Source organism: Amphiura filiformis, chromosome 2 (genome assembly GCF_039555335.1).
Source record: "Amphiura filiformis chromosome 2, Afil_fr2py, whole genome shotgun sequence".
NCBI lineage: Eukaryota > Metazoa > Echinodermata > Ophiuroidea > Amphilepidida > Amphiuridae > Amphiura > Amphiura filiformis.
In genome coordinates this window covers 14,972,605-14,987,188 of record NC_092629.1, presented here as the reverse complement: position 1 = coordinate 14,987,188, position 14,584 = coordinate 14,972,605, and the positions used below count along the sequence as shown (strand labels likewise).

At 37.7% G+C, this 14,584-nt stretch overlaps 1 protein-coding gene across 1 annotated transcript in view; it reads right to left on the bottom strand.

Annotated features, from left to right (window-relative positions):
• The window catches only part of LOC140145931 (uncharacterized), a 52,836-nt gene extending 50,897 nt beyond the window's left edge, over positions 1-1,939 (bottom strand). Inside the window, exon 1 of the mRNA XM_072167667.1 lies at positions 1,743-1,939. The gene's annotated coding sequence lies outside the window, so the exon portion shown is untranslated. The remainder of the gene's footprint in view (positions 1-1,742) is intronic.
• Between the last annotated feature and the right edge of the window lie 12,645 nt (positions 1,940-14,584).

The following is a 14,584-nucleotide window of genomic DNA, read 5'->3' as shown; positions in this document are numbered from 1 at the left end:
AGTCCTTTTGTGTCCGAGTCTGGACTCGAGTCCAAGGCCAGGGGTGCCGAGTCCGAGCCAAGTCCGAGTCCAACAAAAATAGGACCCGAGTCCGGACTCGAGTCCGGCTCGAGTCCGGACTCGGGGTGAGAGGCCATGCCCGTGGTGGTGGGGGGGTCATTCAACTTTAATCTGACAGGTATCTACCTATTGGCATTGCTTAGTTTGGGTATAACAAAATGAAAAAGGGGTAATTGGGTATAAAATTTTGAAAGAAGGGGTCATTTGGTACAACATTTTGAAAAAATGGGTCATTATTTGCAAAAATGGAGCAAAATTCTATATTTTATTTCTTATTTGAAAAATTTACAATAGGCCTACAAATTTGCTGAAAAAGGTCAATTTTAAAGTTTCCGCATAATTTTATGGCATTTTGATGATAAAATTGTAGAAATGTGATGAGAAGGTCACTCACTGCATCACACCACACACCACTCTACCAAACCCCACCCAACACTGTTGACTCAACCAACCAACCGTATACACTTTCTTCAAAAGCCATGTCCATCAGGTTACTCCTGAAGGTAAAAACTACATGTATCAGACCACCTAGTACCTGTATCAGACAGCAGGCATGTGGGGTATTTTTGTGTGTGTGTAGCACACTACATGTAAACTCACAGTTACTTAATTGCGCCTAGGGACAAGGCTGTAGGTATGCCAGGTGAATTCAAATTTGCCATCAAACTGCATCATTTTATATATCAAATTAAAGCCCTTGAGTAAAGAAAGTCAAAACTGAAAACCGTTTTGTCATAGCCCTTTCTGTAGCAAAGTTACATCTTGTCAAAGATTGACTTTCATCAAAAAGATTCAGCTAACAAAACAGCATTTCGGTCATAGACATACCACCTAGACCTATGACTGCCCCTCCCTTACCACAGCGGGTGGAGAGGCCCGTAGCCTCGGTGATCTCGACGGATTGAGGGGGTTTCTAGGCGCGGCGATAATCGCGTACATTCTGACGCTCTCGGTTGCGTGGTTACTGCGCCGTTATCTCCCGCGCCGCGTCAAATGCAACATGTTCTGTATTATCATTATCTGCTTGCTTGCGTCCGGGTATGCGTCCTTGAATGTTCAAGTCGTTGCTAAGCAGTGTCGGCTTCACTACGCGAGTCAAAGTCACTGGTCTAGGTACTAGCTTGTCTGGGATTTCGGTGGTGTTTCTAGATCTTAGTCTCATGATGATAGCAGCTTTTCTATGTGGAACTGCTATCAAAATGTGGGTCAAAATCCCCCTAAAATTCCATGTGCGAGTGTCTGACTGATTACTGATTTCCACAATGCACTGGATGGAGCACATAGATTCATAAATTAATATTATGTACTCTCACTGGGATTTTAATTTAAAAAAGTACAAATTCATGCAAATTGGGCTATCAAGTTGATAGCTGGTATCATGAGCATATAAAGCGTGAAGTGACTCGAAATGACTCGACAAAATATATCCGACTCGACTCGACTCGACTCGACAGAATGGCCTGACTCGACTCGACTCGACTCGACTGACAACTTCAAATGACTCGACTCGACTCGGACTCGAAGGCTTCATGACTCGACTCGACTCGAGACTCGAGGGCTCGATGACTCGACTCGACTCGGACTCGACTTTCAGTGACTCGACTACAAGTCTGGTACATGTACACTAATACTCTAGCATGTCTAGTCTAGAACTAGAAGAGAGTTTAGGAACACGAACTCACCTCCGGTTTCAGAGCAACGCCACGTATTTTCAATTTCAAATACGATCACCAAATCCTGTAGATTTATTCCACTAAGCTTACAAACTTCAAGATACTTTCTGACAAAGGTTAATATCCAAAATCTAAAAATAACTAGCGTCCTTAGTTGTCACAACTTCTACACAGACCGCTGCCATTTTATTGTGTTGTTTATTCTCAACCATCGGGGCAAAAGTTCATTCCCTGATCCACTTGAAACTTCGTGATATAGAACTTCGCATTACATTGAGGTTTTCATTCATAACCGCCGATTCGTTTAAAACGAGGGCGCTATTTTAATTGAAAACCATTGAAATCGGAATGCGCCTTTGCAATCTCATTAGGCTATGTTTCAAAACTTATGCCCACTTTTTGTGTTACCAGGAGAGAAAGGGTGAAAGAAAGAAAGGGTGAGGGTTTTAAAAAAGAGAGGAAAAAGACAGAAAGAAAGAAAGAAAAGAAAGAAAGAAAGAAAGAAAGAAAGAAAGAAAGAAAGAAAGAAAGAAAGAAAGAAAGAAAGAAAGAAAGAAAGAAAGAAAGAAAGAAAGAAAGAAAGAAAAAGAAAGATTTACAAAGAAAGAAAGAAAGAAAGAAAGAAAGAAAGAAAGAAAGATTTACAAAGAAAGAAAGAAAGAAAGAAAGAAAGAGAGAATGAAAGAAAGAAAGAAAGAAAGAAAGAAAGAAAGAAAGAAAGAAAGAAAGAAAGAAAGGAAGGAAGGAAGAAAGGAAGGAAGGAAGAAAGAAAGAAAGAAAGAAAGAAAGAAAGAAAGAAAGAAAGAAAGAAAGAAAGAAAGAAAGAAAAAGAAAGAAAGAAAGAAAGAAAGAAAGAAAGAAAGAAAGAAAGAAAGAAAGAAAGAAAGAAAGAAAGATTTACAAAGAAAGAAAGAAAGAAAGAAAGAAAGAAAGAAAGATTTACAAAGAAAGAAAAAGAAAGAAAGAAAGAAAGAAAGAAAGAAAGAAAAAGAAAGACTAGAGAGGTACTTCATTGAAGTTCATTCATGCTATATCAGCATTAGATAGACTTCATCAGCAGTATGTTTGATTGGCATAACCCGACTTAAAAAAAATTGCCATATTGAAGCTAAACTGGTGAAATAATGGTACAAAACTGGTATGAATTTGCTCGAAGCACAACGCAAAAAAATTGGCACCTTTTAGTTTAAAATGACCAAATATGGGGTTAATTTTGGTCAGAAACCCATATGCAGGAGTTAACATTGGGGATGATTATATATGGACCATCCTCCATATCAAAATGTTGGGGCGGGGATTTATTCCTGGCCCAACCCCCCCCGGAATCTACGCCTATCATGGTCATTAACTCATTAGCTAAAAATTACCGTTTGGAGTTATTACTCATTGGAGTCATAGTGTTACACCCAAATTTTTGACCCCCCTAAAAAAGGGCGGCTTTTTTTATTCCCCCTTTTATGGTTTAAATTTTTTGGATCCCCCCTTTCGTGTCCTAAAAAGAAACCAAAATATATGTCATTAACAGTGGCATAGATTTCTTTTTGACATTGGGATCAGAGAAAATTTCTTGAAGTCCAGTGAATCCAGCACCTTTTGCCGACAAAATAGGTTTATGGTACAAACGCGCGCGAAGCGCGCCAAAAAATTGCCACATTGAAGCTAAACTGGTGAAATTTGATACACTGAACTGGAATGAATTTGCTTGAAGCGCAACGCAAAAAAATGGCACTTTTTAGTTTAAAATGACCAAATATGGGGTTAATTTTGGTCAGAAACCCATATACAGGCGTTAACATCGGGGGATGATTACATAATGGACCATCCTCCCTATCAAAATGTTGGGGGGCGGGGGATAATATTACCTGGCCCAATCCCCCTGGAATCTACGCCTATGGTCATTAACTCATTAGCTAAAAATTACCGTTTGGAGTTATTACTCATTGGAGTCGTAGTGTTACACCCAAATTTTAAAGTGCGTATTATTTTGTTGATTTGAAGCTTGAGAGTACACAATTGATTTACTTCATAGTTAGGTCAAAAACTTCACTTTGGTGACCACTCTCTGGCTAGTAAGGTTTGACGATTGATTCGACTTCTATGGACCATTTAGAAAAAAAAATAGCCCCCATGTCCCTTACAAAAATCCCGGTATTTTTCGTTAGAGGCCAAAATCCAAAATGGCCGCCGCCACCATTTTGAAAATTTAAGTTTTGAACCAGAGAACCTATAATCATGCACAAAGACACTTTTTCGGATATGTCGAGTAAGGATTCCGATTCTGACATTAGTTTGACATTACGGCATCATTGTCACCCAGAAATCCAAGATGGTGGCCATCACCATCTTGAAAAATTTAGTTTTGAACCAGAGGACCTAAAATCGTGTACAAAGACACTTTTTTTGGATAAGTCGACCACAAGGATTTCAAATTCAAAAATCACATTTACGCTCTACCAAATGGGGGCCATCTTGGATATCTGGCAACAATTATGTTATAACGTCAAATTAATGTCAGATTCGGATTTCTTGGGGTCGACTTACCGAAAAAAGTGTCTTTGTACACGATTTTAGGTACTCTGGTTCAAAACTTTTTTTTTTCAAGATGGCGCCGGCGCGGCCACCATCTTGTATTTCTGGGTAAAAATGAGGTCGTAATGTCAAAGTAATGTCAAATTTGAAATCCTTGTGGTCGACTTATCCAAAAGGTGTCTTTGTACACGATTTTAAGTCATCTGGTTAAAAACTAAATTTTTCAAGATGGTGCCGGCCATCATCTTGGATTTCTGTGTGAAAATGATGCCGTAATGTCAAACTAATGTCAGAATCGGAATCCTTGTACTCGACATATCCGAAAAAAAAATATATCCGGGACATGGGGGGCTATTTTTTTTTCTAAATGGTCCATAGAAGTCGAATCAATCGTCAAACCTTACTAGCCAGAGAGTGGTCACCAAATTGAAGTTTTTGACCTAACTATAGTATAGTATAACATTCATGCGCGCGCGAAAAAAAAATTGGAATGTACATGCCTTTAATTCTCGTACGTTTTACCCCGGAATTTTATCCTAAATTTTTTTGATCCCCCTATTTTAGGACCCAACATTCTTTTTGATCCCCCCCCCCCAATATTTTCCAACCCCTCCCACCAAAGTATTTATGAACACTCCCTAAAATTAGGCCCGACCGGCCCTAGACTTTTTTTTTTTGCCAAAAAATTTCATCAAAAAAAGAGAAGAAAAAAGATCCAATGCTTTTATCAAACGCAAATTTACAGCTTTAAAAGTTGCATTGGTAACATTTTATCACAAAGATTGTCCTTGAATATACTAAAAAACATATTATAAAAAACGATCCTACCTACCTACCCTAATTATTTAGGCCTTACTTCATCCATGCTATATCAGAAGTATAGCTACGGTACTTCATCCATGGTATATCAGTAGTAGATAGCAATCATCAGCAGTAGGGCCTAGATAGCTACTCATCCATGCAATATTCGCAGTAGATAGCTACTTCATATATCAGCAGTAGACATGGTATAGATAGCTATTCCATCAGCATTAGATAGCTACTTCATCCATGCTTTATCAGCAGTAGATAGCTACATCATCCATATAGCTACCTCATCCATCCTATATATCAGCAGTATATAGCTATTTCATCCATTTCATCCATGCTGTATCAGCAGTAGATACTTACTTCATCCATGCTATATCAGCAGTAGATAGCTACTTCATCCATGCTAGTAGATAGCTACTTCATCCATGCTAGTAGATAGCTACTTCATACATGCTATATCAGCAGTAGATAGCTACTTCATACATGCTATATCAGTAGTAGATAGCTACTTCATCCATGCTATATCAGCGGTAGATAGCTACTTCATCCATGCTAGTAGATAGCTACTTCATACATGCTATATCAGCAGTAGATAGCTACTTCATCCATGCTATATCAGCAGTAGATAGATATTTCATAGCAGTAGATAGCTACTTCATCCATGCTATATCAGCAGTAGATAGATATTTCATAGCAGTAGATAGTTACTTCATCCGTGATAGCTAGATAGCTACTTCATATCGGTAGTCGATAGCTCTTTATCCATGGTAGTAGAGAAAGCTACTTCATCCATGCTATATCAGTAGTAGATAGCTACTTCACCCATGCTATATCAGCAGTAGATAGCTACTTCATCCATGTTAGTAGATAGATACTCATCCATGCTATATCAGTAGTATATAGCTACTTCATCCATGCTATATCAGTAGTAGATAGCTACATCATCCATGCTAGTAGATAGCTACTTCATCCATGCTATATCAGCAGTAGATAGCTACTTCATCCATGCTAGTAGATAGCTACTTCATCCATGCTATATCAGTAGTAGATAGCTACTTCATCCATGCTATATCAGCAGTAGATAGCTACTTCATCCATGTTAGTAGATAGCTACTTCATCCATGCTATATCAGTAGTATATAGCTACTTCATCCATGCTATAAGTAGATAGCTACATCATCCATGCTAGTAGATAGCTACTTCATCCATGCTATATCAGCAGTAGATAGCTACTTCATCCATGCTAGTAGATAGTTACTTCATCCATGCGATACAATTCAAATTTAACACCTTTTGACCACCTCGGATCCGTGCGTCCATATTTTATTCTATGCTTAATATTTAGATTGCTTTCTTGTTTCAATAGTATTCCATATCAGTAGAAATACTGAGAGCAATAAAACGTTGTGTCATATATTCACCAATAAAGAAATGAGATCCTGGTTTTCTTTTAAACATTAAACGTTTCTGATGAAGTTTTGACCAAACTCCTGATTTTAATTTCAAATAAGTTTTTAGATTTCCAAACTTTCATCCGTTGTTTCATAATTATTGCGAAATATAATCTTTTTCTAATTGGTTCGAAACGTCGGCAACAAATTAATTACGCTCGTATTCTACTGTACAGACTGAGTCAAAAAGAAGTGGACTCGTCTTAAATATTGGTTAAGGTACCCTCAATCTGAAACTTTCATGGTTGCGTAATTCACTCTAAACTTCATGCTTCATTGTTATCCTAAAAATAGTGATTTTTTATGGAAGTAAAAATAATTGTATACTAATCGAAAAATAAATTACAAAATAAGACCAAACGAAGTAAATAAGTAACGAAAAGTGACAATATCAACCTTTTTTTTTAAAGTTTTATAGTTCTTACTAAAATCGTTTTGCTTATTGCAGTGTGTCTGTGACATTAATAATAATATTATTATTAATGTTGTGGACATGTAGACCCATGTTTGCATTGTATTTATGTAGAACCTGAGAACACAGACACACCATTACATATTGCATTCTGAATACGAAGAAGTCCTTCTGCTAACAAGTATCATATTTTGATTTTTGAAATTCGCAATATAATACAAATTTTATTTCATTGTATATACATGTAGCCTTTGAAGATTTCGCACGAGTCATGTTAATGAATAAGTATAATGTGTATGTTGAATAAGTAATTGTGGATAGTTCCAAAAATGGACTAATTTGTTCAAATGGGTGTAGATTTGGAATGCATTGATAAAATGAAAAATATTTTAAACAAAATTTTGAATCTTTTATGATATTTTCTAACAGTAATGATATGCCTAATTTTGAATATGATACACGAGTGAATTTCTCGCAAAAAAACAGGCAATCGAAATGAAGTTCTTTTTGAATCAGTCTGTATACTGTATATAACGTTGTCTCGGTAATAATGTAGGCCTACCTGTTTACAAGTATCGTAGATTTGATTACGTTCATAGATGAAAACAAATTTCGCTATTTTGAGCTATTCCATTTAAAGTCCACCCCCGCAGTAGCGTAGCTAGCGGGGGCAGGGGGGCAGACTGCCCCTTGACAAAAAAAAGAAAAAAAAAGACCAAAGGGCAAAGGAAAAGAAAAAGGGCAAGGAGCCCCTTTTCCATCAAAATTTACCCCGACCATGGGCCAAAATTGTGTAATTTTTTTTTTTTTTGCGAGCTGCGCGCGAACATTGTCGCAATAAAGCCATTTTCATCTCGATCATGGGCAAAAATAGTGTCAAATCAAACTTTTTGCGCGCACATCATCCCAAATAAAGCCTTTTTGGAAGCATGATGCAGTCATGTCTATAGTAGAATTCATCTCGACCTTTGCAGGACTTAAACCCCATTAAAAGCTATTAAACCAAGATAACACTCATTGAAACAGCTCAACTGATTAAATCGGATCTTCTCTGGTCATGCTGGTTGTGCACATGTGTCTGTTTTATATGTGCGGTATCGCTATGAGGTGCTATAATACAGCTTCAGTTGGGTAACTGATTATAAAGGAAACACAAGGAAACAATGGTATGTGATCCTTTGTTCACCTTTGTTCACGAAATGAGACAATGGCCTGCTTTTTGTTAACCAGCATTCTTGAAAATGAGCAACATAATGATTGTTGACTTAACACGGTTTGGAAATAATTTCTTCATATTTTTGGTGTTATCTGTCGTTTACATATCCTTCCTAAAACACAAAAGTGCGACTATTTCCAAACACCTAAATTAGCTAAAAATTAGGACATGTTACAAAACTATATTTTCTAGAATTTCATAGAATAGTTTAAATGTAGCTTGTACCGTTTTTTTTGTGGCATCCTTCAGAACGGAGCGGTCCGTTACCAATATAGCTCAATATTTTCGGTCAAATCTCCATTCAATTAACACGGGGAGTTGGCTAGCTATGAGCTAGCTATGCTTCGCCCTCACTCATAGTCGACGAAAGTGCGACTATTTCTGAACATCTAACCTAGCTGTAATTTTAGGTCATGTTAGAGAAATATATTTGCTAGAAGTTTGGAGAATAGTTTAAATATTGGCCGGTTATTTTTCACACGGTGATGTTAACTAGGCAACCGGGCTAGGCAAATGCAATATACTTCTCATACACTATTTGTAAAGGTCGCGCGTCAATGGTGAGAGCACTGTGTATTGTGTATAGGAAAACGGACAGTAACTGCAGTATGGCTCGAAGACATGTACAGTCTCTCTAAAACAAGAATTCCATGTTGCAACCAGAGGCTATTTTAACGTGCCTCCTGGCACGTTCATGCAGTGATAATAGAAATCCGTGCAGTGAGAATTAAAAATTCGTGCTTAAAATAATTATACTATATATATCTATACTAGTTTCAGCCCGAAAATGACTAAGAAATTAAAGAAGTTCCCCCACAAAGTAAGACTGATCTAGTCGGGAAATCCTATGTCCTAGATTGTATAGTTTATGGTGATCAGTCAAACATTCAATTGGCAGGGGAAATCAAGCAAATATTGCCTCACAACGCCTCTGGTAATTTTGGGTATCGCTGTAAAATGTGTCATAACAACAGAACGGTATCGGTAAGTGCTAATTAGTTCGGGTTATTTTCACACAAGGCCACTAATGAACATATCATGTGTTTTAAATCCTAAAAGTTCAATCTGGTTAAGAAATAAAGACGGATTCTTTGCACTATTGCACTTTTTTTTACTCACCCTGTATATTGCTTGCAGAAAATAAACACCCTGTTTATGGACTGAACATCTTAGTGTTTTAAGTTGAGCAATATAGACATTTAGTTCATGAAAAGTGTGTTTAATCGTTTGTAATGAAATTTGTATGCAACTTTTTTATGCAATTTGCCGACAACTTAATTATGCACCTTTGCATCACTTAAGTTGCAAAAATCTTATTGCATTTTGAGAACTTGACGTTACTGTGCGACAGGTTAAGAGATGGTAGGGATACGTGTGCATTCATTCAATATTTAATAAAGAGGTTCTGTGTACTTTTATGAGTCTTTTTATATTATTATTACATTTTGCAGATATTAATTTCGTGAAATTGTAGGCACCTGTGTGCATTTTATGCATTTTTGCAGAGTCTGTATTCGTTTTTGCATATCAATACCATCAATACCATAAACTTAATGACATTAATGATCCTAGTGTGTACTTTCATGGAGTTGTAGATAATTAAAAATAATGACAAGTCAATTAAATTAATTAATGAAATACATTAGATAAGCAGACATCAATTTTCAACTTCAAATGCATATCATTAGATTGATAAACTTTACTTCGAGGACTGTTAAATGTCAAAAATATCATTTTTTATGCAATTCGGTACGGTATGAGTGATGTGCTCTCAGCTCTCAGCCCTTAACGTCAAAAATGAGCCAGTAAAATGTGTGATTTTAACGCGTGATTTGTAAAAGTTTACAGAACTCGAGGGGAGACAAACCCTCTGCCAACAACTCCTTCCCCTCAAGCTTATCCCCGCTAGCTGATCTTTAAATTTTACGTTTGCTAACGTGCAGTGACTTTTTTCTTCTAAAATAGCCCCTGGTTGCAACTGCATTTTTTTTCAGCTGCGCCCCTGAAATGTTATCCCCCCCCCCCCCTGACCAAGAAAGCTGGCTACGCCCCTGCCTCCCGGAAGAATACAAGTATACCGCCCTGCGTGCTCGGGCCTGCGTGCTAGCCATAGAAACATTAAATAAAAATTCCTAAGTTAAAAAAGGAATGTGGCGCCCAATGTGAACTTGGACGTGATATGGTGAATTCCATGGTGTGTACAATGTAGATTTGGTATTATAATGATTTTTCTAGGGAAGAGTAGAAGATGATCAAATGCAAGAGAAATGTGTCTGATTGGGGAAGGTGTTCTGACAATCCAAATATAAACTTAGTCCACCTCAAATGACCTGTAACAATTTGTGATTGACATTACTTAATTCACCTCGGATGACTTTGATCTGACATTCAACTTTTCGCCCTTACACCAATCATATCCATAACAATTTAACTCTTACAACTTCCTGTCAACTCTCTAATTTAAAACTCTAAATTTCTGTCTGTTTGCCTTTTCTGTCTTGTACCATTTATAGTACACTACAGTTTGTTACAATTATTAAGATTTATAAGCAAACATTGCTGGGTAGATAACAGGATTTAGTTATTTACTTAATCCAATCATGGAGGTAGTAGCTACAACCTTGGCGAAAAATGTTGCCACACCTGAGCGTTAATTGGCCAACATCCTTCCCCGCTCCCCTATTGCAATGTTGATTTGGACAAAATCGTCATCATTTCTACGTTACAGTCTCCCAACATTGGAAAATGGGGGTGGGGAAGGGGCAAGTGTAATCTGAATGTGCATTTGCAACTATTATACAAAATAATACGGAACTATCACATAGGGGAGAGCGGGGAGTGTTCGCCCTATTTTTTTCTGACCAGCCTAGCGATGTCAATTTTAAGGTTAGGGATGACCTGATTAGCCCATGTGAAAGCCCTATGTCTTAGCTATATACGACCACAATCCCAGAACTATAGGTCTTACAATAGCAACAGGATAGAGCAAACAAAAAAGTTTTGCAAAGTGGCGAACTTGCCCCATATTGGGGCAGGTTCGCCCATATGGTGGGGTAAGTTCACCCCAATCACAAAAAAAAGGTTTAAGCATTGCATAATTCAATAACATATTAAATGCAAACATTAAGCAAGAGTATTCCGGCATTCATTCTCTTTTGGGGAGTCACTAAATTTGTTGCAGGGGTCGGGTCAGGGTAAAATGTAGGGGTCCAAAGTGAGCTTAAACGTATCATGTTTACAACTTCGGGAGATTATGGATTAGGACATAAACGGTGGTATGAGTAATACTGATACCACATAACTTAAAAAAACATGCTTTTCAGTAGTTTTACCTTGTTTAATGGTATAATTATAAATATTTTGCATAATACGCTGATGGGGTAGGTCCGCCCTCCAGTTTGGGGTAAGTCCGCCCGGGGAAAATATAGGGCGAACATGCCCCATCCTCAAAAGGGTGAACGTGCCCCTTGTGCACATTTTTGTATTTTCTTCAGGGTATGCAAAAAACAAATCGAATAAGGAGTTTATAACTGCTTTAAATCTTTGACAAATCCCATATGTTCCCAATACAGATTTCCATTAAAACCATCTGTATTTATGCATCAATGATAAAACAACATTATTAATGCAGGAAAAAATTACGTTTTGGTGTACATTTTTTGTTTTGGCTGCAGTTCCATGAACACGTCTCTATATGTCGCGTAGCTAATATGAGAAGTTTATAATGACCTATGTCACCTAATTTTGCCATCACCAACTTCCCCGATAGCCGTAGTGCTGAGAAACAAGGGGTGGGCGAACCTGCCCCAAGGGCGAACACTCCCCGCTCTCCCCTACTTAGCTTCGATTGCGTGCTTTTAACACCAGAACGTGCTGGTGTGGCCCTGGTGTGGCAACGAATTTCCGCCAGAGTTGTAGTACTACCTCCATGATCCAATCATGGCAATAACGTCAATTTTGGTCTTCAGTGTTTTAAAATACAACAATGTAGAACATGTATAATTAATATGCCGTGTTGTTTACATACAGTTTGCCGCCCAATTGTGCCACCATATTGCAACTTTGGCAATAACCGCTATATAGATTCTATGGTAATTAGCAAACAAAAGCCATCAGTTTGAGAGGCCTCGTTAATTGATCTTATCACTATGGACCACAAGAGTCTCATCCCAATGGCATAGTCCAATAACCTCAATTACATAATCATAGTGCAAAATTTGACCTCAAGTTGCAGAGTATGAGTTTCTGTACCCAAATTTTCAAAGGATGAAAGTACAAATGTATTAGGGCTTAAGAACTGTTCCCATGATAGATGAGTATGTTGTGGATCCTAGTGTATGGTCAAATGTCACCGTCTATCGGGTTCTAAGGCACACGGTAAACTGGTTGAGCCCATACAAAGGTCAGGATTTATTTGGTGTTTTTATAAATCCTAATTTTGTATTTTAAACAAAGAATATACGCTCACCATTTTATCCTGTGCATATCAGAAAACAATAATAAAATAAAATCAAAGCAAATTGTGGTTTTATTTCTGAGCTGGGCATAATTTTAGCAAAACAATTGCGAAGTCAATCTAGCAAGAGTGAAATTAGAAGCTTTTCACAAAGTCATGCCTATATTTTGGCGCCTCCGTAGAGGGCGCCAAAAAGATCAAGAGCTATCTCAAGAACCACTGAACCAATACTAGGCTTGTTTCTACTCATTTGAATGCATTTTCCATGCTGATTCCAAATATATTATAAAAATGTACAAAATATGAAACTTGTCGTGTGCCGTCGACTCCCGCGTGGAGAGAGTTGAGTTGGACTACGTTGGAAATTTTATATTAAATTCTAGTTGAAAACTGTATTGTAAAATGCAGTTGGATTTGACAAAATTTGGCCTCAAATGAGAAAGTTTGTTTGGATTTCCAAAATCTTCCACATAATAATTTCCGCTTTAAGTGGATGAAAACATAATTATTTGGATCTAGAATTATACAAGCTGCTGAATTTGATTGTAATCCAGAATCTTCCTCAGTGCAGTGGGAGTGAGGATCTCAAATGGATTTAAGTCCCGTCACGTTTACGGCAAGACATTGGGGTCATAACGTGCAGATGGCTACGCGCAGCTTATTTAAAGCTGCGTGCAGCTGTTTGACCAATCAAAATAGTCAATTTAATCACGTGGTTGGGTCGTTAGCTGCACGTGGTATAGTGCTAATATGGCAAGCCAAGGGGTCCAAAAGCGTGGAACTGCTACGCGTAGCTTCTTTCTCGTTACGTGCAGCTTATTAACCAATCAGATTCGCGGTTTTAAACACGTGGAGCTGATGTAAACATCCTCTCTCACAAATATTACGTTGTTAATTTTTGTAAATGAAAATATCTGTAGTATATCAGCAAAAAATGGTATAGGTGCTATTAAAGTAATATCTGAACAGAATGATGATTGTTCTATATTTAGGGGCTATCATTTTCTTCGGAAGGGATCCCAAATTTAGGGGTCATACTTTTTGGAAAGAAAAATAAGGGTCGGGGTCATAAATTGATAATGACAAAATGTAGGAGTCACAAGATGACTACAGATAGTGTGTTTATTGTATTCAAAAAGACTGATTTCAATACAATTTTAGCCTGTCTAGGGGGTAAGGTGTATCGGTGGTGGGAGTCGGGGGTCATAACATTTTGATGCCGAAATAGTGAGGGCCGCAATTTTATTGACGCCGACTTTTTGTAAATTTAGGACCCCCCGTTCCGAAAAAATGATGACCCATTTTACTCTCTCCATATTTACACAGTGGCATGTGATATCGCTTTCCTTGCAATATCTTTACACAGCGCTTTACATCAGTAGTAGTTGTTGTTTGACCTTCATATCCCCTGCACCGCTAATACAGCCCGAGTATAAAGTTACTTGCTATTAAACACGGTGTAAACTTGGAAACACTAAATAAATATCCTTTGTGTCATTTTAGCCAGGCATTAGCAACATGTTCTCTTGACACGTGCTGTGATTTGGCCTCCTTCACCCGTTCGTTATCTATGCTAATTCCGTAAATTAATTACAAGATAATAATTGTGAAAGAGGATACCTAGCACTATACTACGCGCAGCTAACGACCAAACCACGTGATTAAATTTGACTATTTTGATTGGTCAAACAGCTGCTCGTAACGAGAAAGAAGCTACGCGTAGCAGTTCCACGCTTTTGGACCCCTTGGCTTGCCATACACGTTCTGACCCTTCTGGCTTGCAATACACGTTTGCCTCAGATAAGAGCTGAAGATAAATTTACACATCGCCAATATGAAGAAATTTCAAAATTTTACATTTTTATGACCAATTTTGGAGTCAGCATGAAAAATGTATTACAATGAGTACAAATAAGCCTAGTATTGGTTCAGTGGTTCTAAAGATAGTTTCTGGTCGGGTTTCTGGTATTTTGAGAA